Genomic DNA, 14,170 nt, shown 5'->3' with positions numbered 1-14,170 from the left:
ATATATATATATATATATATATATATATATAGATCTATATAGATCTATATATATATATATATATAGATCTATATAGATCTATATATATATATATATATAGATCTATATATATATATATATATATATATATATATATATATATATAGATCTATATATGTATATAGATCTATATATATAAATATATAGATCTATATATATAGATCTATATATATCTATATATAGGTGGTTGGGAGGGGATCAAGGGATACATGGGGGGGAGATCTGGATTTTTTTACACTAAAATCGCACAGCCTGTCACGGCTGCAGGCTGTGCGTCTCTCCCTGTCACACAAGATCCACAGTGACAGGGAGAGGGAGGCGGAGAGGAAGGCGGAACGGCAACTATGTTGCCTTTCGGAGGGTGATCGCTGTGATTGGCTCACAGCGATCACATGGCAGGGAGCCAATCAGTGACGGCTCCTGCCGATACCCGGAAGCCTTAGCTGTCATAAGACAGCTAAGTGCAGCCGGTTCGGTGCGCGCGATCGCGGCGGGGAGCGGCGGCGCCGGTGATAGAGATCTACGCCCTGCCAGCCAGGAGCCCATCAAAACAGGGCGTAGATCTCTATCACCTCGGTCCTTAAGTGGTTAAAGTACCCCACTTTTCACCCGCCCTTTTAAAAAACTTTTGTGTTTACGCCCAAAACATCGAAGATGTCTGGAAGTGGCAGCCAGCGCGGTTTGGGCAAGGGGAAGGGCAGCAAGGGAATCAGGAGGAGAGGGAGCAGCATTGTGGCAAGCCGCAGGCGCGGCCGCGCCACCATGCACAGTTCCGCAGCAGCAGCGTCAGTGGCTAACATTCCTCCTATAGCCACTGGCCGTGGACGCCTTGGGCGCCGCCCAGCAGGAGCATCTGCAACTCACGCTGCAGAGACACAGCAGCAGCAGCGTGTAGCACCTGCTCCGATTTTCCTCCAGCCGGGTCGGAAACGTCCCATTGAGGAAAAGGATGCAGACACTGTGGTGCAACTGATGACGGAGGATGAGCAGCCCGCCATCAGCTCTGCAGCCGAGGCCTCCACCCTCACCACCACCACCACCACCACCACCCCTGTTCGCAGCAGCCACCCAGCAGGGCCTGGGGAGGAGGCCAGTTCACCGTCAGTCGCCGATCTGTCATTCAGCAGTCTTTTTACCCCAGGCACCATCAGGGTATTGTCTGCTGTTGTTGGCGATTTTGAGGAGGAGATGCTGATGGGCACTTTGGGGGAGGAGGGATTGGACAGCAAGACTGTGGCGACAGTCAAGCAGCCCATCCATGCATCAGGAGAGGAGTTTGGGGGGTCATCATCCCAGCAGGACATGTTTCAGGAGGGGGAGGATGATGATGACACGGTGACAGACAGAGACTGGGTGCCACCAGCTCCAGGGGATGTCGTCATCAGCAGCTCTGAGGAGGAGGAGGAGGATGCGCTTGTGGGCCTTGCAAGGAGGCGCATCATTGCAAGCATTGGCAGCAGTAGGCAGGTCCCCCAGCCTGCTGGTGTCTCAGGCTCAGCAGCAGCAGCATCTGCCAGTACCACCACCAGCCGCACCCAAGCCCCCCCCACCCCAACCACCACAGGGAGACAGGCAGCAGCGGTTCCATGCCGTAGGGGGTTGTTTTTGTCACCAATCTGGCGCTTTTTCACCATGCCCACAGTGTACAGCAAGTACGCCACTTGCAACCACTGTCAGCGGAAGTTGAGCAGAGGTGCAGACCCCTTAAAGTTCAGCACCAGCTCGCTCATCAACCACCTTGCTGCGAAACATTTCCACCAGCATGAGGAGTTCCAGAGGCTGAAGGCATCTGGTGCTGGCAGTGGCACCACACCCATCACTGCACAGCCTTCAGCAGCAGCAGCAGCAGCAACAGCAGCCACCCGCCCTCCTGCTCCTCCAGCAGCACCAGCAGGAGTGCGGAAACGCACTGCTCCTCCCCCCTCTGCAACTCCTGCCGCCGACACTGAGGCCTGTTCTGGCAGCCAGTCCTCAGTGGCCTCCTCTGCTGTGTCCGCTGATTCCCGTGCCAGCAAAAGGCCACGCCAGAGCCTTTTGAGCGAGTCCTTCCAGGGGGTGGTTAGGGCTCTGCCTCCCAGCAGCCGTCGCGTGCGGCAGCTGAACGGCTTGCTGGCACGGGCCATGTGCTCCCAACTCCTGCCGTACACGCTCGTGCAGGAGGGGAGCGACATGCGTGCGCTGCTTGCTTGTGCAGCCCCAGACTGGCAGCTCCCCAGCAGACACTTCTTCGCCCGCAAGGCCATTCCTGCACTGCACCGCTTTGTGATGGCCAATGTGGAGCGAGGGCTGGAGCACGCGGTTGGTGAAAGGGTCCACGTCACCATGGACTCCTGGAGCAGCCGCTTCGGGACAGGCCGCTACCTGTCCTTCACTGTCCACTGGGTCAGCTTGGTGGAAGGGGGTGAGGATGGGAGAGCAGCAGCGGGCACAGCAGCAGCAGCAACACAGTGGGTGGTGCCACCCCGCAGGGTCAGGGGAACTGCAGCAGGTTCCTCTGATCCTCTGCCATCCTCCGGCACACCTGGCCAAACCCCCCGCCTCAGCAGCAGCGTGAAGGCCCGCCACTGCCAAGCGCTGCTGCACTTGGTCAGCCTTGGGAAGACCAAGCTGACGGCAACCCATGTGTTGGCCAAACTCCAGGAGCAGGAGAGGATTTGGCTGACCCCCAGAGGCCTCAAAGTCGGAGAGGTGGTGGCCGACAATGGGGCCAATCTGGTTGCCGCAATAGACAGGGGAAACCTGACCCACATCCCCTGTCTTGCCCACGTGCTGAACCTGGTGGTGCAGAAGTTCTTGCGCACCTACCAGGGGATGGGCGAACTGCTGGAAACGGCAAGGAACGTTGTGCGTCACTTCCGGCGCTCGGCTGCAGCCTGTGCGAGCCTGGAAGACGTGCAAAAGGAGCTGGAGCTGCCACGCCATCGGCTGATCCTTGACGTTCCGACTCGCTGGAACTCCACCCTGGCGATGTTGGAGCGTCTGGTTGAACAGAAGCACGCTGTCAACCAGTACCTTGCCCTGGCCACTGTTTCCGCCGCTCAGAGAAGGGACAAGACCAGCAACATCCCGTCCATCGTCCCCGATGATGACTGGAGGCACATGCAGCAGGTGTGCTTAGTGCTGGCTCCCTTTCTGCAGGCCACTAACATGGTGAGCAGGGACCATGCTATGGTCTGCGAGTGGGTGCCCCTGGTTTGTCTGCTGAACAGGGCCCTCGATGCTTTGCTGGAACAGGGAGCGGCAGCCTTGGACCAGCAGGAGCAGCAAGCAGCTGCACAGTCCACCTCTGAGGAGGAGGAGGACTTGGTGGAGGTCCCTGACCTTGCTGCTGATGAGGGGGATCAGCACAGCGCAGCTGAGTTGGTGCGGGGGTGGAGAGAGGATGAGGCGGCAGAGGAGGAGGATGAGGACAGCAGCACTGCCATCGATGTGCCAGCACACGTGGCCCGCCTCTTCCCAATGGCAGCGCACATGCTGGCGTGCCTGCGCAGGGACCCCAGAGTGATCCAGATGAAGCAGAGGGAGGAGATCTGGATCAGCATGATGTTGGACCCACGCCTCAAGGGGAAGTTGAGCCAGTTCCTGCCGCCTGCAGGAGGAGACCCAGCGCAACAAATAAGGAGCTTGCAGCAGGCCCTTGTTGAGCGCTTGGAGGAAGCCTTCCCCCAGCCTTCCACCCCCACTGTCCAGCCAGCACAGAGGCAGCAGCAGGTGCCTGCATCCAGCAGCAAGCGCCCCACAGACCTGCTGTCTCTCAGCAACGAGCTCTACAGGACTGTAGAGGCTCCGGCAGCAGTGACTAGAGAGGAGGTGCATGCAGCAGCATCCTCCTCCGGTCACAGCCAGCGCCTGACCCGAATGGTGGCTGACTACATGGGGTCCTACAGCGGGCTTGACAGCGATGCCCCTGTTGATCCCATGGAGTATTGGGTCAAGCGCCTGGAGATCTGGAGCGAGCTGGCGCAGTAAGCCCTGGAAGTGCTGTCCTGTCCCCCTTCCAGCGTGCTGTCCGAGCGCTGCTTCAGTGCAGCTGGTGGCGTGGTCACCGAGAAACGCTCACGTCTGTCTCACAAGTCTGTGGACAGACTGACGTTTCTCAAGATGAACCAGGCGTGGGTGGAAGGCGAGTTCCTGGCCCCTGTTGTCGGCGAGAGGGGGACATGAACTGGCTAAGAACCATCGTTAATGTGCCTTACCACCCTTTACCACCTCCTGGCTCCTGCTCACTAAGCCAGCCTGGTTCACTTTGACTATTACGTCGCCTGCAGCCACACATTTTACACCTACAGTGGGCTGCTGTGTACTGCCCTTCTGCTGTCTGTCTGTGTTTCCCACTGCCAGGGTACACAGATTTACATTCTGCTGCCACTCTGCCACCAGCTATTACGTCAAACAATAGCTATATATCTGTGTAATTTGTTTTACAAACAAAACCAAAAAACCATAAAAAAAAAAAAAGGTTTAATTTTTCTGAGGTGCCCGGGTTGAAAACTGTGTTGTCCCAGTTGTGTATTGGACACAATGTGGGCTGCACGACCGCTGTCTGGGACCTCCTGTTGTGTTTATTTACGCCCTGGTATCACCGCTAGGTACCAGGGCTATTATGTCACGCTGCCTGCCTGCTGCCACACTCACAATACTCCTCCATTCCTCCTGCTGCTGCTGCTGTCTGGCTGTGTTTCCCACTGCCAGGGTACACAGAATTACCTTCTGCTGCCACTCTGCCACCAGCTATTACGTCAAACAATAGCTGCTCACATAATTACTCCTCCATTCCTCCTGCTGCTGCTGCTGTCTGTCTGTGTTTCCCAACGCCAGGGTACACAGATTTACCTTCTGCTGCCACTATGCCACCAGCTATTACGTCAAACAATAGCTATATATCTGTGTAATTTGTTTTACAAACAAAACCAAAAAACCAGTTGTGTATTGGACACAATGTGGGCTGCACGACCGTTGTCTGGGACATCCTGTTGTGTTTATTTACGCCCTGGTATCACCGCTAGGTACCAGGGCTATTATGTCACGCTGCCTGCCTCATTGACTGCCTGCTGCCACACACTCATCCTCCTCCTCCTGCTGCTGAATTTACCTCCTGCTGTCTGTGTGTTTCCACTGCCAGGGAGCACATACAATGGCGCTTCCAACATGCGTGCGCCACCAGCTATTTGTTACGCTCAAAAATAGCTGCATTTCTTTAAAAAAAGAAAAACATTATAAATACTTTTTATTAATACTGTGTGATATTATTTTTAGAGGTGTCCGGGTTGAAAACTGTGTTGTCCCAGTTGTGTATTGGACATGATGTGGGCTTCACGACCGCTGTCTGGAACCTCATGCTGTGTATTTACGGCCTGGTACCACCGCTAGGTACCACACAGCCTATTATGTCTCGCTGCCTGCCTCATTGACTGCCTGCTGCCACACAATCATCCGCCTCCTCCTGCTGCTGCTGCTGAATTTACCTCCTGCTGTCTGTGTGTTTCCACTGCCAGGTAGCACATACAATGGCGCTTCCAACATGCGTGCGCCACCAGCTATTTATTACGCTCAAAAATAGCTGCATTTCTTTTAAAAAAAAAATATAAAAGAGAAATAAGTGAAGAAGAAGAAGACGATATAGAAAAAGAAGGAGAAGAAGAAGAAGAAGAAGAAGAAGAAGAAGAAGAAGAAGAAGAAGAAGAAGAAGGAGGAGAAGAAGATGAAGAAGAAGAAGATGAAGAAGATGAAGAAGAAGAAGATGAAGAAGAAGAAGATGAAGAAGATGAAGAAGATGTAGAAGAAGGAGATGAAGAAGATGAAGAAGGAGATGAAGAAGATGAAGAAGATGAAGAAGATGAAGATGAAGAAGATGAAGAAGAAGAAGATGAAGAAGAAGAAAATGAAGATGCAGATGAAGAAGAAGAAGAAGAAGATGAAGAAGATGAAGAAGATGAAGAAGAAGATGAAGAAGAAGATGAAGAAGAAGATGAAGAAGATGAAGAAGAAGAAAAAGAAGATGCAGATGAAGAAGAAGATGAAGAAGATGAAGAAGAAGATGAAGAAGAAGATGAAGAAGAAGATGAAGAAGAAGATGATGAAGAAGAAGAAGAAGAAGAAGATGAAGAAGAAGATGATGAAGAAGAAGAAGAAGAAGAAGAAGAAGAAGATATAGAAGAAGAAGATATAGAAGAAGAAGAAGATATAGAAGATAAAAAAGAAGAAGAAGAAGAAGAAGTATATACAGTACTGAACAAAATTCTGGACACAACTTCTCTTTCCACCTTTTTTTTTAAAGGAACATCCCCACATAATCACTTGCTGTTGTTACTTGGAAAAAAAAGATGTTTCTTGCATCATTCACCCTCAAAACAAGTGTTGGAAGCTATTTAAGGCCAATTCGAATAGTCAGCTCGAATAATGAGCTCGAATACCGACTCGAATAGTCAGCTCGAAGTCCGAGGTCGAATCGAATAGTAAAAAATATTCGACTCGAATATTCGACTGAATTCAAATAATTTACTATTCGAATTCGACCAAACTCGAATAATAAAAAGGGGTATCCGAGCATCACTACAGAAAGGTCTTCTCCTCTTGGAATCTTGTGAAAAAACATGTGATAAACTCTTTTATGTTTCATCCATAGAAGACTGCTGTGGTATGTGTCAGTGGCGATACTTTGGGTGCGTACACATGCCCCACTCAGGGGTGCCTCTAGCCATTTCGTCACTCCAGACGAGAAAACCTGTGGTGCGGTGCCCCCTGCCAACCCCCCCCCCCCCCTTTCCCGGACACAGCACTCGTGACCGCCTGGAGGCACAAAAGGGGAAAGAAGGACGCACAAGGAACAGAGGTGGCAGTAACTTACGCTAAGTAGATGCAGCAGAAGCAAGTAATAGAACACCCATGGGGGCGGGGCTTAGTCTGGGGTCTTAATTTGGGGGCGGAGCAACGTGGCACCCCCCAGGACCAATGGCACTCCAGGCAATGGCTTGTACTGCCTATGCCTAAAGGCGCACCTGGCCCAACTGATCAGGAGCTTATCCCCATGGGCGTCATTGCTGGGCCAGGCCACATACTGTACGTGTGTCAGCTCTGTAGCTATATGTGTGTGTGTGGGGGGGGGTGTGATGGAGGGAAAACAAGCGATGCATGCTTGACATCCCACAGCAGGTGGAGGAGAGGCGCAAACACTAATGGGGATCAGCGTCGCTGGGGTTGAGTAGAACCGTCCAGCGGAACGCTTGAGGGTTGAGTAAGGGGGTCTTCGGTCGACGTACACACACCCTGATTGTCGACTGAGATGTTGTTCAGCTGACTTAAAGGGATACTGTAGGGGGGTCGGGGGAAAATGAGTTGAAGTTACCCGGGGCTTCTAATGGTCCTCCACAGACGTCCTGCGCCCGTGCAGCCACTCACTGATGCTCCGGCCCCGCCTCCAGTTCACTTCTGGAATTTCAGACTTTAAAGTCTGAAAACCACTGCATCTGCATTGCCGTGTCCTCGATCCCGCTGATGTCACCAGGAGCGTACTGCGCAGGCTCAGTATGGTCTGTGTCTGCGCAGTACGCTCCTGGTGACATCAGCGGGATTGAGGACATGGAAACGCAGGCGCAGTGGTTTTCTGACTTTAAAGTCTGAAGTTCCAGAAGTGAACCGGAGGCGGGGCCGGAGCATCGGTGAGTGGCTGCGTGGGCGCAGGACGTCTGTGGAGGACCATTAGAAGCCCCGCGTAACTTCAACTCATTTTCCCCCGACCCCCCTACAGTATCCCTTTAAGTCAGGCATGTATATGATGCTTTAGGAATACCCCACAGCCTTCGTTACAACGCAAACTGTGTTTGGTGCACAAGGTCCTGCCATGGGGGTAGTACCCCATCCCCTACATGATGCAATGATTGGGAGAGACTTTCCTGAACTCTCGTAGTATTAGGAATCAGTTCATACACAGCAGGCAGCCAGGACTTTCTGTGATCTCTTCAGAGGATAGTAAAGGTTACGTATTATAATTGGATTATTGATCAGGCAGCACTTTGGGTGTTGAGTATTCATGTCCTGACCATACTTTGGCTGAGGGCAGAGAGAGGGCAGTTGGCCATATTAATATCAGTCAGCTCGGGCTGTGGCCATTGGTAGCGGACCGCGCCGTCTGTTGCGACGCGGTAGATGCGTTGGGCGTCCCCTGTGTGCACCCGCTTGATTGCTCATCCCTCCTCCTCGCTGCTTCTTACACGACCTTATTAAATTAGCCAGGCTGTTACTCTGTCCCTTTTTAACAGTTGTTTATCGCTGTTTTCCGCAATTTCGATTAAATCCCCTCCTGCAATTAACATTTAATGGCGATTTTATTGCTTGCTAAACAGTAAAATCTATTGATTTTCTGAATAAAACTGATTAGCTGGGACGTTTGTTTTGATGTCAGATGACATTTGGAGAGCGCCTTGTTGTTGGAGTACAAAGTGCTAATACAGCGGCACCCGCTATGTGTCCACAATGTACAATTCCCTCTGATCGTTAAACGCGGCGCTCCGAACACCTGCCGCATTATTGATCACGCCGGGGCGTCAGAGAAGAGTCTCGCCGCAGATCAAACACACATCGTGACAGCTGTCTCCTCTGCTTCTGATCAAAGGGGGCTTTATGGCTCTGAATAAATGAAATTGTTGTTTTTCCTCAACCAAAGGTCAGCAATGCGAAGCCCACATGGACAAGAACTTTTTGTTTTCCAGTTTTTAACAAAATATGTGGAATGATGGCTAAAAAGGCTGACAGATGCCTAGAAATAGAGGCTGTATTGGGTCTGCTTAAGCTGAGTGTGTCCCCGCCCACTCCCAGCTTCCGAGCTTGGTTATTGGTCAGTCAGACGGCCCATCAGGACTATGAGCCAGTAGAGAGACTTAGGAAGTGGAGTAGTTCCTGACACCCTGAGCAAAGCTGTGCTTTCCAGACTAGAGCCTCTGGAGTCTGCAGAGGTCAGAGTCATCAGCCTCTAATCACATGATTCCTTGCAATGACAGTGTGTGTGTGTGGGCGTGGCTGCTGTGGGTTTAGGAAATCAGTAGTTACACACTAGGGAACACACCGTCTACAGAAGTCAGAGTCCTCAGCCTTTGGTCACATGATTCCCTCAGGATAGGAACTGATGTAAGTCAGATATTGTAGAGTGAGTTCCTTGGAGGCAGGGATTGATGTAAGTCAGATATTGAGTGTGAGTTCCTTGGGGGCAGGGGTTGATGTAAGTCATATATTGAGTGTGAGTTCCTTGGGGGCAGGGACTGATGTCATTTAGATATTGTATAGTGAGTTCCTAGGGGCAGAGATTGATGTAAGACAGATATTATAGAGTGAGTTCCTTGGGGGCAGGGTTTGATGTAAGTCATATATTGAGTGTGAGTTCCTTGGGGGCAGGGACTGATGTCATTTAGATATTGTATAGTGAGTTCCTAGGGGCAGAGATTGATGTAAGATAGATATTATAGAGTGAGTTCCTTGGAGGCCAGGATTGATGTAAGTCAGATATTGAGTGTGAGTTCCTTGGGGGCAGGGACTGATGTCATTTAGATATTGTACAGTGAGTTCCTAGGGGCAGAGATTGATGTAAGACAGATATTATAGAGTGAGTTCCTTGGGGGCAGGGATTGATGTAAGTCAGATATTGAGTGTGAGTTCCTTGGGGGCAGGGACTGATGTCATTTAGATATTGTATAGTGAGTTCCTAGGGGCAGAGATTGATGTAAGACAGATATTATAGAGTGAGTTCCTTGGAGGCAGGGATTGATGTAAGTCAGATATTGAGTGTGAGTTCCTTGGGGGCAGGGACTGATGTCATTTAGATATTGTATAGTGAGTTCCTAGGGGCAGAGATTGATGTAAGACAGATATTATAGAGTGAGTTCCTTGGAGGCCAGGATTGATGTAAGTCAGATATTGAGTTGAGTATAATCTCTTCAGGGCCAGAACAGATGTGAAGGTTTGTTGAACTGAAATGGAGATGGACAGGAATAATGCAATACTTTGAAAAAGTAAGTAAGAAATGGTAGAATTTGAAACATGCTGGTTTTTGTGGTTCACAGGTTAGCAAGGCACCTCTGGGGTGGGGACTGATATGGTTATGTTAGCAGCGTACAAGATCCTCTAGGGCAGTGATGGCTAACCTTGGCACTCCAGCTGTGGTGGAACTACAAGTCCCATGAGGCATTGCAAATACTGACAGCTCTAAGCATAACTCGGGGAGGCAGATGCATGATGGGATTTGTAGTTTTGTCACAGCTGGAGTGCCAAGGTTAGCCATCACTGCTCTAGGATGAGGACTAATATAAATAAGTTGGTAGTGTACAAGATCCTCTAGGGTGAGGAATGAAATAGTAAGCTTGTATTGGTCAAGATCCTCTAGGTGGGTACTAATATGAATGAGCTGTTAGCATGCAAGATCCTCTAGGGCGGGGACTAATATGAATGAACTGTTAGCATGCAAGATCCTCTAGGGCGGGGACTAATATGAATGACCTGTACAAGAAGTCCTAATTTACACCATTTGGTGTGAGGGTACTCAACTCATCAATTCATCAGCTTTCTCTCCTTAGGAGTGGTTTCACAGTCAACACCTTCCTTCATTATTACACTGGCATGACATTGGCCTTCGAAAAAATGTCATCCTATGGGAGCTATAAATGTCTTTTTACTACCCTCAGTGATAGGATTGAGCTGTTTTTCTTATAGACCCTTATGACACTTCTATGTACATTGAGTCTTGTTTGAACTACCCTCGAGGTCTGACCCATGTAGCTCATCCACAGGGACATTTAAGAAAATAAATGACATTAGTGGTCAAACATGAAAAATGTGTACATATTTTAATTTTTGTGCCCTTCATTGGTTGGATCACATGGTCGCCCCTCAGGATGTTCGAGTAATTCTGAGAGTTCAGGCAAGTCAACTTACCCATTTTCCTGGCGGCAAACAGAGATCCGACTGGCTAATTCCTTAAAGGGGCACTATGGCGAAAAATTGTAAAATTTAAAATATGTGGAAACATAAACAAATAAGAAGTATGTTTTTTCCAGAGTCAAATGAGCCATAAATTACTTGTCTCCTATGTTGCTGTCACTTACAGTAGGTAGTAAAAATCTGACAGAAGTGACTGGTTTTGGGCTAGTCCATCTCTTCATGGGGGATTCTCAGGGATTTATTTATTTTCAAAAGCACTTAGTGAATGGCAGTTGCTCCGTCCAACTGCCAAAAAACTGTGTAGCGAGTAGAGATGGCCCGAACCTCCGATTTTCGGTTTGCGAACTTCCGCAAAAAGTTTGGTTCACGCGAACCGCAATAGACTTCAATGGGAAGGCGAACTTGGAAAACTAGAAAAATTTATGCTGGCCACAAAAGTGATGGAAAAGATGTTTCAAGGGGCTTGATTCACAAAGCGGTGCTAACCTACTTAGCACCCTGGTTAGCGCGCCTAAAGACTTTAGACGTGCTAAGTAGGTTAGCACCGCTTTGTGAATCAAGCCCAAAGGGTCTAACATCTGAGTTTTTTCATGGATGAGTGGGATAGATGCCAAAAGTCCCCGGGGAAAAATCTGGATTTGACGCAAAGCAGCGTTTTAAGGGCAGAAATCACATTGAATGCTAAATTGCAGGCCTAAAGTGCTTTAAAACATCTTGCATGTGTATACATCAATCAGGTAGTGTAATTAAGGTACTGCTTCACACTGACACACCAAACTCACTGTGTAACGCACCGCAAACAGCTGTTTGCGTAGTGACGGCCGCACTGGACTGGTGCGCAACATGGCGAGATTGCTCTTCCTCACTCAGTGATGTCAGGTAATGTCTGACTGCCTTATCAACTTTCCATGGTTCTTTCTCTACCATTGTTAAAGCTTACATCTATTTTTTTTTTTACATTACATTTTCTGCTTGCGGTTCAGTACATGCAACGAGAATCTATTATGGAGGGCAAGTCTGCCATTGTGACCAAGGGTAATGGCGGGGGAACCCTTCCTGGTGTGATTCTGGTCCGGAGTTGGAGCCTAAGAAACGGCTACCACCACACATCCAAGGAAGGCAGCAGGCAGGCATGCATGTCCCGAGGTAGTGACCAAAAAACTGTGTAGCGAGTAGAGATGGCCCGAACCTCCGATTTTTGGTTCGCGAACTTCCGCAAAAAGTTTGGTTCACGCGAACTGCAATAGACTTCAATGGAGAGGCGAACTTGGAAAACTAGAAAAATGTATGCTGGCCACAAAAGTGATGGAAAAGATGTTTCAAGGGGTCTAACACCTGGAGGGGGGCATGGCGGAGTGGGATACATGCCAAAAGTCCCGGAGAAAAAAATCTGACGCAAAGCAGCGCTTTAAGGGCAAAAATCACATTGAATGCTAAATGACAGGCCTAAAGTGCTTTCAAACATCTTGCATGTGTATAGATCAATCAGGGAGTGTAATTAGAGTACTGCTTCACACTGACACACCAAACTCACTGTGTAACGCACCGCACACAGCTGTTTGCGTAGTGACGGCCGTGCTGGACTGATGCGCAACATGGCCAGAGTGCAGGCCGTGGCGGTTTTCCAGCCCATACGGTCGCCGGGCTGTGGTAGCTCAATGATAGAACAACAGTGACTGTCCAGCTGATCGAATTTGGTCTGTCCACAATGAAACAACGACCTTATTATCTTGGGTGTGCCCCCCCCCCCCCCCCCCCCCCGAGACACTCATATAGCCAGCGGTCATTGCTTCATTGTGATACGCAAGCCCCTTCACTGCGGCAAGGTAATGATCACGAAGGGGGATGGACACATGTACATGCCTTTTGTTTTGTTGTTGCAGCTGCTCGCAGTGCAGCTAGAAAAATTAGGCACCAGAAAAATGATTATAGCAGCCGCTGCTAGCAGCGGCCTTAAAAATGCAGGAATCCACCTAGAGTTCTGGACCCTGTTGGTGGTGGCGGAGAAGGCAAGTGGCCTGCAGGCAGAGATGCTGTGTGGGGACCGACTTAGTGGTTCAGGCAGTCACGGCGTGCAGGCAGAGATGCTGTGTGTGGGGACTGACTTAGTCTTCGGGCAGGACTGAGCGTGCCTTGCAGACCAGGCATCCGTGGTAAGATAGACCCTTGACCCAATGCTGTGTGCCAGAGATGTCACCACTTGCCTTTCAACATCACGGTACAGTTTGGGTATCGTCTTTTTTGAGAAATAATTGCAAATCTTCCACTGCGGTGTGGATTTGCTTTTGCGTGCTGCTTTTCCTCAGGTGGTCATCCCATTGCAGTTTGTGCTTTGTAATCATGTGCCTTCATAAGGAAGCTGTCCCTACGTGGGTCTTGGTCATTCCACGGCTCAATTTTCGGTGACAGAGAGTACAGATGGCATTGCTCTCATCTGAGGCAGACACACAAAAAATGTCCACACCGCTGAGCCCTGGGGTGATGACACTTTGGTGGTGGCGGCCGACTTAGTGTTAAGTGGGGTGCCAGAATCAGAGCAGGAGGAGGAAGATATGTCATGGTTCCGTGCGGAAGCTAAGGAAGATGAGGTGTTCTGTGTTAAATAGTCAACTACGTTCTGACAATATTGGGGGTTGATGGCACTTCTTCTGAACACTGTACTTTGGTTGCGGGCAGCACGAAATCACGACAGCATGACCTCAAACACACCTGCCAGGTGGCCTGCCTCTGCATTTTGTTTTGTCCATATTGGGGGGGGGGGGGGGGGGAATGAAGTGAAAGGTATGCACTGACTTGACTAATACAATGTGCAGTCACACAGGTGCAGTTACCAGGTATGCACGGAGTGGTATATCACACTATGCACTCACATAGGTAGGTGGTAGGGATGGTCGGAAATGCCGATTTCCGATTCTGCGGTAATTCCGCATTCCGCCATTGCCAAATACCGATTCCGCTTTCCGCTACCAATTTCCGCATTCCAATGCGGAACTTCCGCCGGAAATCGTGGAAATTCTGCCCGAATTTAACATCGATTTTCTCAAAAACTATAAGGTCTTTTTGAAAACTTTTTCTTGCATCTTGTTGAGAAGATTCTGTTTAATAAACCCTGAAAATTTGGTGTTTTCTAGGACTTACGGGGGCTTTGCTATTAACCGTTAAAGTCGGCGGATTTTTACTGTAATGTAAATACAGAAAATAGGCA

This window comes from Hyperolius riggenbachi, chromosome 6 (assembly GCF_040937935.1).
Source record: "Hyperolius riggenbachi isolate aHypRig1 chromosome 6, aHypRig1.pri, whole genome shotgun sequence".
Taxonomy (NCBI): Eukaryota; Metazoa; Chordata; class Amphibia; order Anura; family Hyperoliidae; genus Hyperolius; species Hyperolius riggenbachi.
Note: the sequence above shows the minus strand (reverse complement) of the source record.